Source organism: Gavialis gangeticus, unplaced genomic scaffold (genome assembly GCF_001723915.1).
Source record: "Gavialis gangeticus isolate Ggan-Ray unplaced genomic scaffold, GavGan_comp1, whole genome shotgun sequence".
Lineage (NCBI taxonomy): Eukaryota > Metazoa > Chordata > Crocodylia > Gavialidae > Gavialis > Gavialis gangeticus.
This window is the reverse complement of record NW_017728997.1, coordinates 25,258,483-25,273,001: the sequence shown is the minus strand read 5'-3', so window position 1 is coordinate 25,273,001 and position 14,519 is coordinate 25,258,483. Positions and strand designations below refer to the sequence as shown.

Genomic DNA, 14,519 nt, shown 5'->3' with positions numbered 1-14,519 from the left:
CTCATAATGCGGTCATCAATTGGCCAAAACTCTTTTTTCTGATCATTAGTCTTATTTCTTTAATGAAAAAAAATTTTAAAAAGCCCAGACATTTCATTTTTTTGTTACTGAAGTTTATCTGGGTCTATTTTTCATTGTTTTCAAACTGTGCAGGTGTGTAGAGCTCAGGGCCACGTGATTACTGATTTTGAGTTCTCAGACTGCTACACCACTCCTGGCACTCAGGACACAGGCAGAGCTGGGAGACGGGAGGCCCTGCATCTCCTACTGGAGCTCGGATTCCTGTTCTCTCACTCTCCGTTTCTGTGTTATCTTTCTGTGCCTGGTTTCCTGGTTCCAGCAGAGATCATAGGGTCTTCTGGTGCTGGTGGTATGTGCAGGTCTCCAGTCTCCCAGTGGTGGTGGTGGGGCTCTGGGACCACATAGTTGGACCAGACAGGAGTGCGCTCATTGACAGTCAGCTTGGACCCCAAACTTCCCATGGGATGGGGGAGTGGAACTGCAGGTTGCTGTAGCCCCGTGTTCTCTAACTGGAGATCCTAGTAGTGACATTGTCAGGGCTACCTGTAAACTGTCCAGGGTAGCAAAGGCTGACTGGACAGTTTCTCCCACCTAATCATGCCCTGCTGCCCTGTTGACATTGCTGCCTAACTGCCTATATCTCAAGAAAAAAAAATTCTCCCCTGTCTGTTCAACAAAGGAAGAGCACTGTTTGCAGCTCAAGTCAAAATGAAGATACAAAGATAAAAAGTTTGGAATCCTTTCAGAAAAAGCAATGAGAAGAAAATTTTTTAAATATCAACTCTTTAAATACGAAACTCCTTTATAAACTTTTTTCTAAATTCTCGGAAAAAAAAACAAAAACAAAAAAACCTGCCTTGAGCAGCTTTGTGCCATGTAAAATGTCAGGGGAAATTGCTTTCTTGATGGGAAAATTAGGGCAGAGATTAAGGAAGTGGATTTATAGTAGCTATTTATAAATAAATATAGCCACATGTACCTTACCATTGGCATTGCTATTATCTCTCCAGAGAGAAAGCGAGTGAGGGAGAAAACAAGAATGCCTCCTAGTGTGGTGAGGTGGGAAGCTGCACTCTCATGAGTTTGGAATTGTAACATTGCTGACAGGTACCAAAATCAGGAGTTCTCCAAGGCTCAGTCATGCAACAACCACCCAATGATCCCACATGCATCATGAATAGAATATGCAAGTGTGTTCTTATCTAGGCTTGATCCTTGCCAATTTTTCATGAAATCTGTGGAATGAACAGGCCCCTGAAGGAAATGTTTAAATAGTTGAATAAATGCCTAAAATAGCTTTTCTGTATATAAATTGTCTTAGTTTTAAAATAAGACATCTTGGCAATGTCTAGAGGTATTAGGTGCTGTTCACCTCCTTTTAAAAGCTAGAAACTTATCCTTTCTGATAGTATGGAACTTAGATTTCTAGCCTGAAGGAGCTGTAAGATACTGGATTTTAAATGGGATAACTGTGCATTTCTATAGTGCATGTGAGCCACAGAGTGAAGTATCCATAGCCCTGTGGGATGATGGCATTGCTTTACCACCAATGAAACTAACAGATGGGTAAAAGCCCAAAATTTCAGATATGATAACAGGTTTTGATTGCCTAGCTGGAGGTTCTTTGGGCTTGATTTTTACCTATCTTGAGCACCTGAAACTGGAGGCCAAGTCAATGCCAGGCACTGTGCCTAACACCCTTGAAAATAAGGCATGCTCTGGAGAGCACAAAAATTAGGCACTCAAAAATGAGAGATTTTCTTTTTCTTATAGGGCTGTAACACAGAAAACAATATTTTGTCTTCTCTTTGTTGCAAGTTGGTTTTCTAAGCATTGCAGGCTTGCTAGAGCTCAGGACAGATGTATATCAAAAGTACAGTATTAGTTGCCTTTGTGCAAAGTAGCTAATTAATAGCCAGCCTGCAAAGCGAAAATAATGTGCTTGTTTGATGAGCTTTACTTAAAGCGCCCCTGCTGCCATTTTGAAGCATGGGGACAATGATATATGACATGCTGCATGCGCTTTAATTAGAGAGGCTCTCAGAGATGCTGTAATTAAAGCACCCGCCCCCCCACAGCAGGTGTGAAAATGCCCTTTACTGCAAAACTCATTAAGAATTCATTTAAAATCTCTACTATTAGGGAGGGGAAAGCAGTGAGGATAAAGTATGCACAGTATCCTAGCTCAGGCCTGGTTTTGCATCAGTCCCCCAGTTATGAATGAGGGTCACTTCTTGAGAATAAACCAGTTTAGGAAAGACTATTTCACGCAGCAGAGATACAACATGGGACAAGCCACATTTCTTGCAGGGCAGTTGTAACAGATCAGTTTCAGCTGGGATGCTTGAATTCACATTATGATATAATCTTCATTACCTGTTCTAGCCATACCCCTCCCCATACTGTGCCACCCGACACACCTGAGAAAGGGAAGAGGTGGCACAGTATCTGTGGTCGAAGTCCTGGGTGCATTATAGCCTTCAGCTTTTTACTGCAGGGCATGTTTTGCTTCCCACCCTTCAGATGTATCTGAGCCTTTTTTCAAGTCTCTTTGGCTGTGTTACAGCACTTAGAAGAACAGAGGGAGATGATAGATGAGGGAATACTGTATCTGCTTCAAGAATAGCTGACAAGTGAGAAAATTGGCCACCTCCTGTATCAACTGGAGACAGCCCCCTACAAAAGGTCTTCTAACTGAGTAAATCAGAGCCAAGTTATTTCTTCCCGGGTCATGAAACACAACCTCAGCTTGCTGAACTATCGCAGAGGGGAAAATGAAGATAAAGAGTCCTTTGTTTTTTGTTTTACAAAAAACTGGATAAAAGTGGACAGTAAATTAGAGTTATCTGCCGGTCCAAACATTACATAAGGATTGTAAACATTACGTAAGGATTGTTACTGTGACCCCTTTCTGAGGCCTCACGCATGGTTAGTCCTAGCAAGGAACAGAAGTAACTGAGCTGTGTTGCTGGCTTTTAAAGAGACAGAAGGCATTAGCCCTGTAATAGTTCTTGGGTTTTTGGAAGCTGGTTCTGACAGTTCTAGGCCTCCCTTCAGTGCAGGGCCAGACACAGGCATGGGCGAACTGGGCGGCCACCCAGGGCCCAGACAGAAAGTGGGCCCGAAAATGGTCATTTAAAAATTATCATCATCTCTGGTGAAGGTGGGGCCTGATACTAAAAGTTTGCCCGGAGCTGTCAGGAGTCTAGGTAGATTTCACAGACATTACGGCTGGAAGGGACCTCACGAGACATCAGATCCCGCCCCCTGCCCAAAGGGCAGGAAGTCAGCTGAGGTCAGATGACCCCAGCATGATAATCATCCAAATGCTTCTTGAACATTTCTGGAGTAGGTGCTTGCATCACTTCTGGGAGGAGTCTATTCCAGACTCTGGAGACTCGGATGGTAAAGAAATTTTTTCTTATGTCCCGTCTAAAATGGTCTTCCAGCAGTTTGTGACTGTTTGACCTCATCTTCCGTTGGGGAGCCCTGCTGAACAGGTGTTTCCCCAGATCCTGATGCACACCCCTGATGTACTTATAGGCTGCCACCAAGTCCCCCTGAGCCTTCGCCTCTCCAGGGTGAAGAGTCCCAGGTCCCTCAGCCTCTTCTTATAAGGCCAGCTCTCTTGACCTTTGACCATGTACATGGCTCTCCTCGACTCTCTCAAGCTTCTCCACGTCCTTTGTAAAGCGTAGAGCCCAGAATTGGATGAAGTACTCCAGCTGCAGCCTCACCAAGGCTGAGGTACGGTGCTGCTTCAGTGAATGATAGGTTCTTCACACAACTGTTGCCTAACTATTTAAATGTCTTGTTGGTTTCTCTGTTACCTTTTGAACCAGATATAGTTGGACATGGATACTTCTGTTAATATACTGGAGACACTAACTGTTTACCAGCCATTTGTACGTGTGACTGGTGACAAGAGGGTGAAAAACCTGATGTTTCTAGTTTGTAGGTCTTTTGCTTCTGGCACATGTGTTCTCAGAAAATGCTAATGATCAGACACATAATGTTCTTAATTTTCTTGTTTGTTAATGCCACATTTATGTGAGGGTGGTCATTCAGATCACTCCGACCCGGTGAAGAATGTGTAGCATTTGAAAGCTTGTCTAACTCTATCCCAACTATACTGTTGGTCCAATAAAAGATATCACCCTAAGAAATCCTGCCCTCTTGCATAATTCTTGGATCATCATGGCTACCAAATCACTCTAACGCTGCACTTTTGTGTCTAATTTATTACTGATTTTTTAATACATCTGACCTTGAAGCAAGCTGTAGATGTTAATGCACTTGGTCAGGAAGATACCATTTGTTCGTCAGAAGTGTGGATTTTCATATGCTGAAAGTAGAAAAAATGGTGACACTCCAGAGAATGTGAAGCAGGATCTCCCTGAGCAGGGCTGAGGAGCTTGTGCAGGGGCAAATGCTTGTTGGCTCCCAGCTTAAGCCCTGCCAGGCCCATTTGCTCCTTTCCCACATCTCACTCCAGATGGTCATTGAGGCTGCCAAACTGGGAATCTAAAAGCCTGCAGCTGGGGCTAGGAGGACATTAGCAAATACATGTTGAGGCCTCAGCTTATTCTAGTGGTTAAAATATCACTCCTTCTTGAGGGAGACTGTTGCACCCCAGGGTGCCTCCTGCACAGTCGCTCTTTCTGCTCTGTCTTGGGGAAAGATGTGCCTGAGAGGCAGAGAGAGTGCAGATGTGTCTCCATGACCTACCAAGGTTTGGCTCAGTCACTTAGCCATAGGGAAAGCGGAGGAGTGGCTGGCTTGCTTTTGGGAGACAGGATTTCCTAAGGTGCCTTCTTTTATCTCCATCAATCGGAATCACTTCTTTCCACTTTGCCTGGCTTGGTGAAGGGGTCATGGTGTTAGCAAAGGTTCTATAATTTATTTCTCTGCCTGTAAATACAGAGACAATCCCTAACCTTCCACATGGTTGCTATGCAAGAGGTCAGCAAGAAGAAACTGCAGCATGGATCTTTACCCCTTATATAACGAAACCACATGAGAAGCAGAAAAAATATTCTTCGTGCCTCTCCCCTTTGTACCAGGAAATCAGTGGTCAGAAGGGCAGGATCTCATTGGGATTTACATTTCTAGGCACTGCCGACACTGAGGAAGATTTGTTTGTGGGTTAGAACTGTATTACAATTGCTCATCTTGATGAACATTTGTTCCTTATGTCTCGCTTGTCACATGTGAGGGTGTCTAAAGCAGCCCACTGGGTTCAAGTTCTTCAGCGCTGAAGTCAACAAGATTCCAGTAGCGTTCTAACACAAATGTTGTCCCGTGGTGTCTGCTAGCAGCCTCCCCAGTCTTACTGGGCAGCTGTAGAGGTCTGCAAGCATTCTTCATCAGCTCTGCTCCTTGGGAAACCATGCTTGGGTTTTCATAGCAATGCTGAAACATATCATGGCCAGCATATACCTATAAATAGACACTGTCACAATGCAGCTTTCTCCAAACTTGGCACTTTAGAAGGGATTTCTTTCTGCTTCTTAAATGCCTGATGCAGGCAAAAGGTGAGGGTTGACTCTCATGGCTGACAAACAATGAACCAACTAAATTTAAAAATAGGATATGTCAGGACTTTTTTCCATTCTAGAAAGTTAGAGGAGATCTCAACAAAGCAGATTGCTTCCTGGTGATACAGGGACTTGTTTCCCTGATGAAGCGGATGTGATTCAATGGCTTTTTGTTTTATTGTAAAAAGAACAAACAGTTTACAAGCAAATGGGCAGAGAGATCCTTAGCCAAGAAGAGAGATCTGCTTTGTGTACACAACATGCATGACCTCCAAGTGCCTTCATAACAGTGCTGCTGTACCTAATGGTACTGCACCTGCAAATGCTCCAGGCCAACCCATACACTGGGTTGGATTTCTAGCAGGGTTTCCCATGGTTCTTTGTGGTACATTTCCCCAGGTCCCTCTGTGTTCCTGGCAGTGTATTGCAGCAGAGTTTGTACTTCCTGGGCTCCTGTGTAAAGTTCTCTGTGCCTCCCAGTTCAGAAAAGTAAATTTCTGATGGCCAGGCATAAGCTGTACTTTGGGAGAGGACATTGTCAGGGACCTCGGTGCTGGGTTATATCTTTGATCTTATGTCTTTAGCTGGAACAAGCTACAACTTTATTGTCACTGTTACAGGGCGGGGGCCTAAGGAGCGGCCGTGATGTCTCCTGGCGCCCCCTACCGTGCCAAGTTGGTGATTAAGCCCCCTCGTTCTCGCCCGCCACATCTTTGACGGTATCGGTATTATAAGGGAGGCTGCCTTCTTGTCCCCCTGGACACGGTGCTCTTATTTATCCTGGCCCCTGTTCTGTCTAGATTCATTTGGTGCACCCAGCCCTATGGGCTGTGCGTGGCTCCTACCACCCCTAATACCACGCCCCAAGCCTCTCAGGTGTACCGGACGTTGTTAAGTCAAATTACTATTGCCCATGCCCTTGCAGACATCCTCCGGGGCTTGCCTCTGTACGCTCGCCCTCTCTGGGGCTCCTCTCTGAGCTCGCGCTTATGCCCGCACTGGGGCCTTGCTCGTGCTCACGCCTGCACTGGGGCCTTGTCTCCGCAATCACGCTGCCCACACTGGGGCCTTGTCTCCGTGATCAGGGCTCAGGTGGCCATAGCTGTGCCTGGCCCCCAGACCCCCTTCTCAGGTCCTATGCCCCACTGGGGCTTCCCACAATTGGGGCTCAGGTGGCCGTAGCCGTGCCTGGCCCCCCCCAGACCCCTTTCTTGGGTCCTATGCCCCACTGGGGCTCCTCACAATTGGGCTCAGGTGGCCTCGGCCTTACCTGGCCCTCAATCCACTGAACCTCCTTCTCAGGCTTGGGGTCAGTGCACCCCCTACCTACGGTGCCCTCTCTGGTACCAGACTGCTGTGCCCTTCTCTGGCACCAGGAATCCCCCCACACTACTGGGGAGCTCCTGTGAGGCCTCCTCCAGCCCCTTATATCCTCACCCAGTCCTCCGGTGTAATAACAAACAACAAACAAACAGAATAACACGAGCCAACCGGCTATAATTCAAAACAAAGCCTCCTGGTTAAAACGTGACCCCAAACCATCCGGTAGCTTATCTTCTCAAAACCCTACCAGGGTTTCCTCCACCCGGTCTCCTCACACGGGAGCTGATTCAGGGCCTCGGCTTCTGTAGGCTGCAATGCTTCAACAGAGCTCCTACTCTATCGGCTGCCAGAGGAGAACCAACCCTGGTCTCAGCCTGAGCTGTTTATATCTGCCAGGCCCTGCCCCCTCCTGGTCAGCTGACCCCTGTGGTTGCCCCGGCAACCAACACCTGTCCTTCTATAGGAGCAGGCACTTCAGTGCCCTGCGACAGTCACATACTAATCTGGGTATCAGTAGAATGAGCTTGGGCTACCTTTGCTGTGAAGACATACCTTTTAATTTCTTCAAATCGTTGCCATTGTAGCGGAGATACATTTGTGAAAGTTATTGGGCTCAGTAAAGAGGTAGTTGGGTAAAATTCTCTGCCCTGTGTGTTTTGTGGTCAAATTAAATGACTTCATGTTCCCTTCAGACCTCAGACTCTCTGAATCTAGATTTTGGTGGTGAACCTACTGTCAAGTAGAGAGAGCAGGAGAGAGTAATAGATGCAGTGCAGAATCAGGGAGCACCAGAGTGAACAGGTCTGGGAAGAAAGGAGGGGAAGGTGTGATACCTCACCCTGGTCATTCATCCATACTGAACAAGTCTTTGCCCTTCATGCTTATGCATCAAACTCTCATAGACAACTATGTCTCATGCCACTAAATCCAGTTAGGGACTGGCTGCAATTCCTGAGAGAGATATAGTACCTTCCACTCACTCTCAAGATCAATAGCTTGGGCAGAAAGCTGACCGTGTTGGAGACATGTGAACCTTGCCGCTCATAGAACAGGCTGTGCCTGCTCAGTTGGCTGCTGTTCCTCGGAACAGAGAACATTTTAAAGCCCGCTGCATCTTTCTTTATTGATGTGTCATTGTTAATTCTATTTTATATTTTTAGCTGCAGTTGAAATATTTCTGGTTCAACAGTGCAATAACTGTGATTGGCAGGGATGAAATGGAGAAATTAAAATGTGATGAGAAAATGGAATGCAGTTTTGTGCAGAATCACTCAGATTCTGGGGTCTTCATCCACAAAACACAGGAGCCCGGAGACTCGGCAGAGTCAGTACATTTACCAGAAGAGGAGACCTGGAAGCCCTACAGTGGAGAGGGCTGAGAGGACAATAACAGACCTACAGGACAGAACGAGAGCGACGACCAGTAACAACACTGCGTCCGTCTAACAGCAAAGTATCAATGTGTTGGCGCTAGGTGGGGTATAGGGGAGGTGGAGCCCCAAGATCCTCATGCTGACAAGTGACCTTAGCAAGACACCTGAGCTGGGAGTAACAGCAACCCCCAAAATTAAAACTTCCATCAAGGACATGGCAGACAAGAAGCTTCGGTAGTCTAGGTAACTGGTGTTGGAGGCAAACTGTCAGCCCACAGGACCACAGTTAGCTCGGGGCGGCTAGAAAAACCTAAGTGTGGACCTCTGGACAGGCATGGCAAATTACAAATTGGTGCATTGGCCAGGAATAAGGGGGATTAGCTCTAAAGAGCTAATGGAACCCTGGAGGCTGACACCGAAATGGAGGTCAACATGATACCACAAGTAGAGCTGTTAGGACATATACTACAAGTGGTGATGAAAGTACTTAACAAGCCCTACAGCAAAATGAATGGCTGAGGCATAACTTGTCTGCCTTTTAAAATGCACAAAAAGTCAAAAGATGGTGCTGAAGCATTTATAGAGGCCTTTGAAGTGAGTGCCATACAAACTGGATTGGATAGATTCCTGTGGGTGGGGCAGTTAGGGTCACTACTAATTGGAAAGGCCCAAGCAGCATATAGGGCGCTCCCCAGGGACGAAGCATATGACTATGACAGTCAAGCGGGCAATTCTACATTGGTTTGAATTAACCCCAGAGCACTACAGGAGACTCTTTAGTGCTAAAAAAGAGAAAGATGATAAGAAACCCCAGACCTTGATGCAGCTATTAAGAGATCTGTTAGACAGATGGGTTCCCTCAGCCACAGTAGGCAGGGAGGCGCTTGCAGACCAAATACTGTTAGAACAGTTTATCCAAGACCTAGAGGGAGGGATGCAATTATGGGTAAGGCGACATCTGCCTAAGTCGGCTGAAGAGGCCCAGAGAATCGCCAAAGCCTATGCTGCATCAGATTAGAGACGGTGAAGGAAAAGTCTTATAAAAATGAGAGGAGACAGTACCATAGGGAGGAGGAATGTCATCGAGGCCCTTCAAGACAGGCAGGGAAGAAAGTATTGTGGGCATACTGGACATGTGGCTGAGGGTGTCCTCAAGGACCACATGACTGTTGGAGACCAGCAGGTGGCACAACAGGGCCCTGGGAAAGGTGAGATAATAGCAAACCCATGGAAGAGATGGACTGTAGCTTCAGCGAGGGGAGTGAGGTTACGCTGTGGGACCACCCCAAGGTTACAGCATGGATAGTGGGATGGGCTTTATGGGCCACACTCAATACAGGCTGTTTGCAGATGCTCATATGATCTGGCATGATACCAGAAAACGCCATAACGTGGTGCAAGCCAGGATGAGGTGCATCCATGGTGGGGCTGAAAGGTATCGGAGAGGATATGTGAGGGCTAGAATAGCCAAAAGAGCAGGCCAGATAAGGTGGGGTTCACCCCAGAGCTCGATGGGAAAATGACCGTGGGGAGAGATTGGCCCCCATTATATGATGTCCTAAACAAAGTAAAACAGGCAGAATTGGAAAGGAAGGGATGGCCCCAAGTAGAAGGCTGGATAGCAGAGGAAGAAGAGCCTAGCTCCTCTGTGGAAGAACCGTTTATTAGCTTGGGAGTGGGCCCAACAGGCTCATGCTTCAAGATTGTGCAAGATGAAGAAGAGTTCACGAGGCTCTGAGAAGATGAAGTTGCCAGCGTCAAAGGACAAGTTGTGAGACCGCAGCTACAAGTAAGTGACCACATTTCAAGATTTGGGATGGGTTATCATACCAGATAAAGCAATCAGAAGGGTGTGAGCATGTCCGACAATTATTGGTGCCCTGAGCATTCTAAGGGAAGGTGTGGGACATGGCCCATGGAACACCCATAGGCAGACACTTCAGAAGACAGAAAACGCTAGGCAAAATCAAACGATGGTTCTTTTGGGCAGGCACGCGAGAAGAAGTAGCACGCTGGTGTGGGTCCTGTGTGGAGTGTCAGTTGGTAGAGGAAAGACGGCCACAGAGGACACCCTTACAGGTAATGCCTATCGTTAACACTCCATTTGACCGAGTTGCCCTCGATGTTGTGGGTCCATTCACCAAAAGTAGTGCAGGGCACCAGTACATAGTCATCTTAATTGATTATGCCACACGATACCTGGAGGCAATACCACTCTGAACAGCCACCATGTCTTGGATCGCGGAAGAATTGTTAAAATGGATTTCCTATTTCGAAGTACCCAGGGAAATCATTACTGACCAGGGTAAAAAATTTTGTGTCAGGGGTGTTAAAGGCCGTATGTCGCATGCTGGGCGTTAAGCATCTTCAATCATCAGTTTACCACCCCAGACAAATGGCTTGGTGGAGCGCCTAAATGGCACAATTAAATGCTTATTGTGATGAAGCATGCAGAAATAGCCCAGGAAATGGGACCTGTTTTTTGTGCAACTAATGTTTTCTCTGAGAGATGCACCTCAGGCATCCACCCAGTTCAGACCTTTTGAATTGATATTCAGCCACAAGCCCCAAAACCTATTGCAAGCAGCCAGGGAAGAGTGGAAAAGGCCAGGGCACAAACAAGTTGGGGCTCAACAATATAGGCAGGACATGATGGAATGCCTTAAGCAAGCGCAGTGGTTAGCACAGGTGAATATGGAGAGGGCACAGCAATGGCAGAAAACCAGTTATGATCAAAAGGCACGAGAGAGGGAGTTTCAGCCCAGGGATAAAGTGTTGGTTTTGCTTCCCTCTTCTGAAAATAAATTATTAACCAAATGGCAAAGGCCTTTTTAGATAACAAGGAGCGCTGGACCCATAGATTATGAAGTACACCACCAAGGGCACCTAAGGGAACACCAGATCTACCATGTAAATCTATTGAAGGCCTGGAGGGAGCCAGAGGGATGGCTGTTGAGTCCTGAAAAGATAAGCAAAGATCTAGGCCCCAAGGTAGGAGGAAGCACACAAAGGGGTGGGATAGAGATAGCAGACAGCCTCACCAATGAACAGCAAAAGGAGCTGAGGTGGATCATTGACAAATTCAGTGATGTATTCAGCAAGGTACCCAGAAAGGCTAGGGGTGCGGTGCACAAAATAAATATGCCAAAAGGGGTGAAAAGTGGAGATCAGTTCCCCACCACCTGCAAATGCAGGTATATGAGGAAATACAGAAAATGCTTAGACAAGGGGTGATAGTACCATCACAAAGCCTCTGGAGAAGCCACATGGTGGCTGTACTGAAATCCACAGGTAACTAAAGATTTGCAGGGGGCTCAACACAGTGGCGCATTTCAATGCATTCCCCATGCCACATGCAGAAGAGCTACTGGAATGGATAGGTCAGGCAAAGTGTATCTCTACTCTGGCAGATCCCCATGGCAAGGAAAAACCAACAAAAAACAGCTTTCGGTATGCCATGGGGACGGTTTGAATTCACACGGATGCCATTTGGCCTCCATGACATGGCAGCCTCCTTTCAAAGGCCGATAGATAACATCCTAGAGCCACATACAAGGTACACAGCGGCATGCATTGACAATCTTGTAATTTATTCTCAGTCATGGCTGGAACATCAGCAACATGTGGAACAGTATTACAAAAATTATGCCAGTTTAAGATGACCACGAACACTAACAAGTGTGCATTGGGAATGCATGAGAGCAACTACCTTGGGTTTTGTGTGGGACAGGGGCCCATACGCCCACTGGTGAGCAAAGTAGAGACCATAGAGCAATATAAACCTCCACAAACAAACAAACAAACATGCTCCTTTCTGGGTTTGGCCGACTATTATCGAAGGTTTATACCAGAAGAGGAGACCTGGAAGCCCTACAGTGGAGAGGGCTGAGAGGACGACACCAGACCTACAGGACAGAATGAGAGTGACGACTGGTGGTAACACTGCGTCCGTGCAACATCAGAGTAACAACAGGTTGGCATTAGGTGGAGTGTAGAGGAGATGGAGCCCCAAGATCCTTGTGCTAACAAGTGATGTTAGCAAGACACCACTGAGCTGACAGTAACAGGAACCCCAGAGATTAAAATTTCCATCAAAGATGTGGCAGGAGAGAAGCTTCGGTGGTCTAGGTAACTGGTGTTGGGGCAAACTGTCAGTCCACAGGACTGCAGTTTGCTCAGGGTGGCTAGAAAAGCCTAAGTGGGGAGCTCCGGACAGGCACGGCAAGTTACAATGTAGTATCAGACTGAACTGATTTGGCTCAAACTGGTTTATGTAATGTCTGTCGCAGACCCCTTGCTGATAAGACACCCCCAGCATCCTGGCATGCTCTCTGTTCCACAGCAGGGCTGGCCCCTCCCCTCTGCTCCCTGGCTATGGGCTGTGTTGAATCAACAGATAGAATCAACAGGCAGAATCAACAAGTAGCTGGTAATGTCCTTCTGTTGTTGCCTTAATTGGGTGATAAACACTGTTATTAGTTCCCTGCTGGGCTAATCACAGCATCCTGCCGGAGCCTGGCCAGTTCCCCTCAGCTCCATGCTATTGAAGGAAGGGGGGTGGGCTGCTCCAGCACCTCCCAGCTTCTAGCCTGAGTCACTGCAGGCATGTGCCTGCATTTCTGGGATGTCTGCCCAGTTACAAAACTGATTTAGCCTAGCCAGGTTAGACTAACCTGAAAAGATTGAATCAATTCAGGCTCAGGGTTTTTGAATGTCTGTCCCTAGCCTAAAGCTAGCTTAATTTGAACTGCTGCCAAAGCTGAGACTGGAAGAGTTCATAAATATGCACAGACTCATAGGTCACATGTAGGTGGGGTGCAGGGGGGCATGTGCCCCCCCCCCCGAGAGTGCTGGTGCCCCCCCGGCAGCAAGCACTCTGGCTGGTAGGGGGCATGGAGAGAACCTGTGCCCCCCCTAAAATTGGCTTCCCACCTCCCATCACTGGCTCCTGCCAGACTTGGTAGGCACCAGTCACCCATGCACAGACTGATTGCAGCCATTTACTTTTGCCCAAGGCCTTAAAGATGTTGGGCATCTCTATTGTATTGCTCTTCTTTTGTAATGCAACTCTGAGCATAAAAATCTGTTCCTGCAATATGAGGTCTTTTGAAGAAGCAAAAAGAACCCAAAATCATAGATGTCGTTATAAAGGTACATTTACTTCCCTTGGATTTACTAAGGATTGAACTCTTCTGAGAACTTCTGCTGACTTTTATCACATTCTTGTGGTTTATTTTTATATTTGCATGGTAAAATTTTAAGATAGTAAATGACTAAGCATTGCAAACTATTTTGTACATCTAGTTTTAATATATGCATTATGCTAGTTTAAACTTGCATATGCTAGCATATGCTAGTTTAATATATGCATTAAAATGCTGATTAATAGAATTAAACAGGTACTATTCCCAATTCCTCATATGTGAATATGTCTTGGCTAATTGTATAAAATTAATTTCCTTGTTTTAGAAGCTAGAAACAGTGTTAGTCTTTATGTTTTCTGATTGGATACTGGACCTTTTCTGCCTGATGAAGAGTAAAAGTAAGGATAATTTAAAATTATGACTAGTGGCTTTATTCATAGGGCTGTGTTTTACGCATAGTCCCATTGAGATTTTTCATAATAGTTCAAAGTACTCAAGACCAAGCTGCACTGATACTGGTCTGAGTAGAAATAGGTGGAGATGAAGCATCGTAAGAAGAATCTTTGGTTTACAGAATAGACACACATTTGCCTGCTACATTTGCAGTGATTCCTCTATTTTAAATGCAAAGCTACATTTTCAGAGGCTTTTTGTGCCATCAGTGCAAAATGCTATAGAGGCTTTTATTTAGTGAAAATGTGGTATTCTGAATGCAATCAAAACTTTAGTTTTCCATAACTATGTAGTACTGAATACAAGTTGAAACTACTTAGGCAATCCCTCACAGAGGATGATTGTCTTCCCTGATTGTCCTATCTGTGGGTCTAAAGTTAGCTCATGAGGCTAATCTGGGATTGACACACTCTGCTGGAACTTGGGCCCATGTTTCCATGCAGGGTGGGTGCCTCCAGACTCTTGATTTGGTCCACGACATGCAGTTTTTGCTGCTCCTGCTTTTCTGTCTCCTGCTGTCATTGTAAGGTTACAAAGTACTGAGATCTTTACAGTAGACTCTTTCTCCATTTGGGGTGGTTCTGTGTGACAGTCTCTCATGATTTAATGTTGATGTTGCATTTTTTTCAAGTTGGCCTTGAAGACGTCCTTGAAGTGCTTTCTTTACC

General features: G+C 46.2%; 1 long non-coding RNA gene across 1 annotated transcript in view; it reads left to right on the top strand.

The window, feature by feature from the left end:
* LOC109289079 overlaps nt 1-14,519 on the top strand; it is a 25,615-nt gene extending 11,096 nt beyond the window's left edge. The window contains exons 2-3 of the long non-coding RNA XR_002095289.1: nt 13,724-13,796; nt 14,483-14,519. This is a non-coding gene — a long non-coding RNA (uncharacterized LOC109289079). The remainder of the gene's footprint in view (nt 1-13,723; nt 13,797-14,482) is intronic.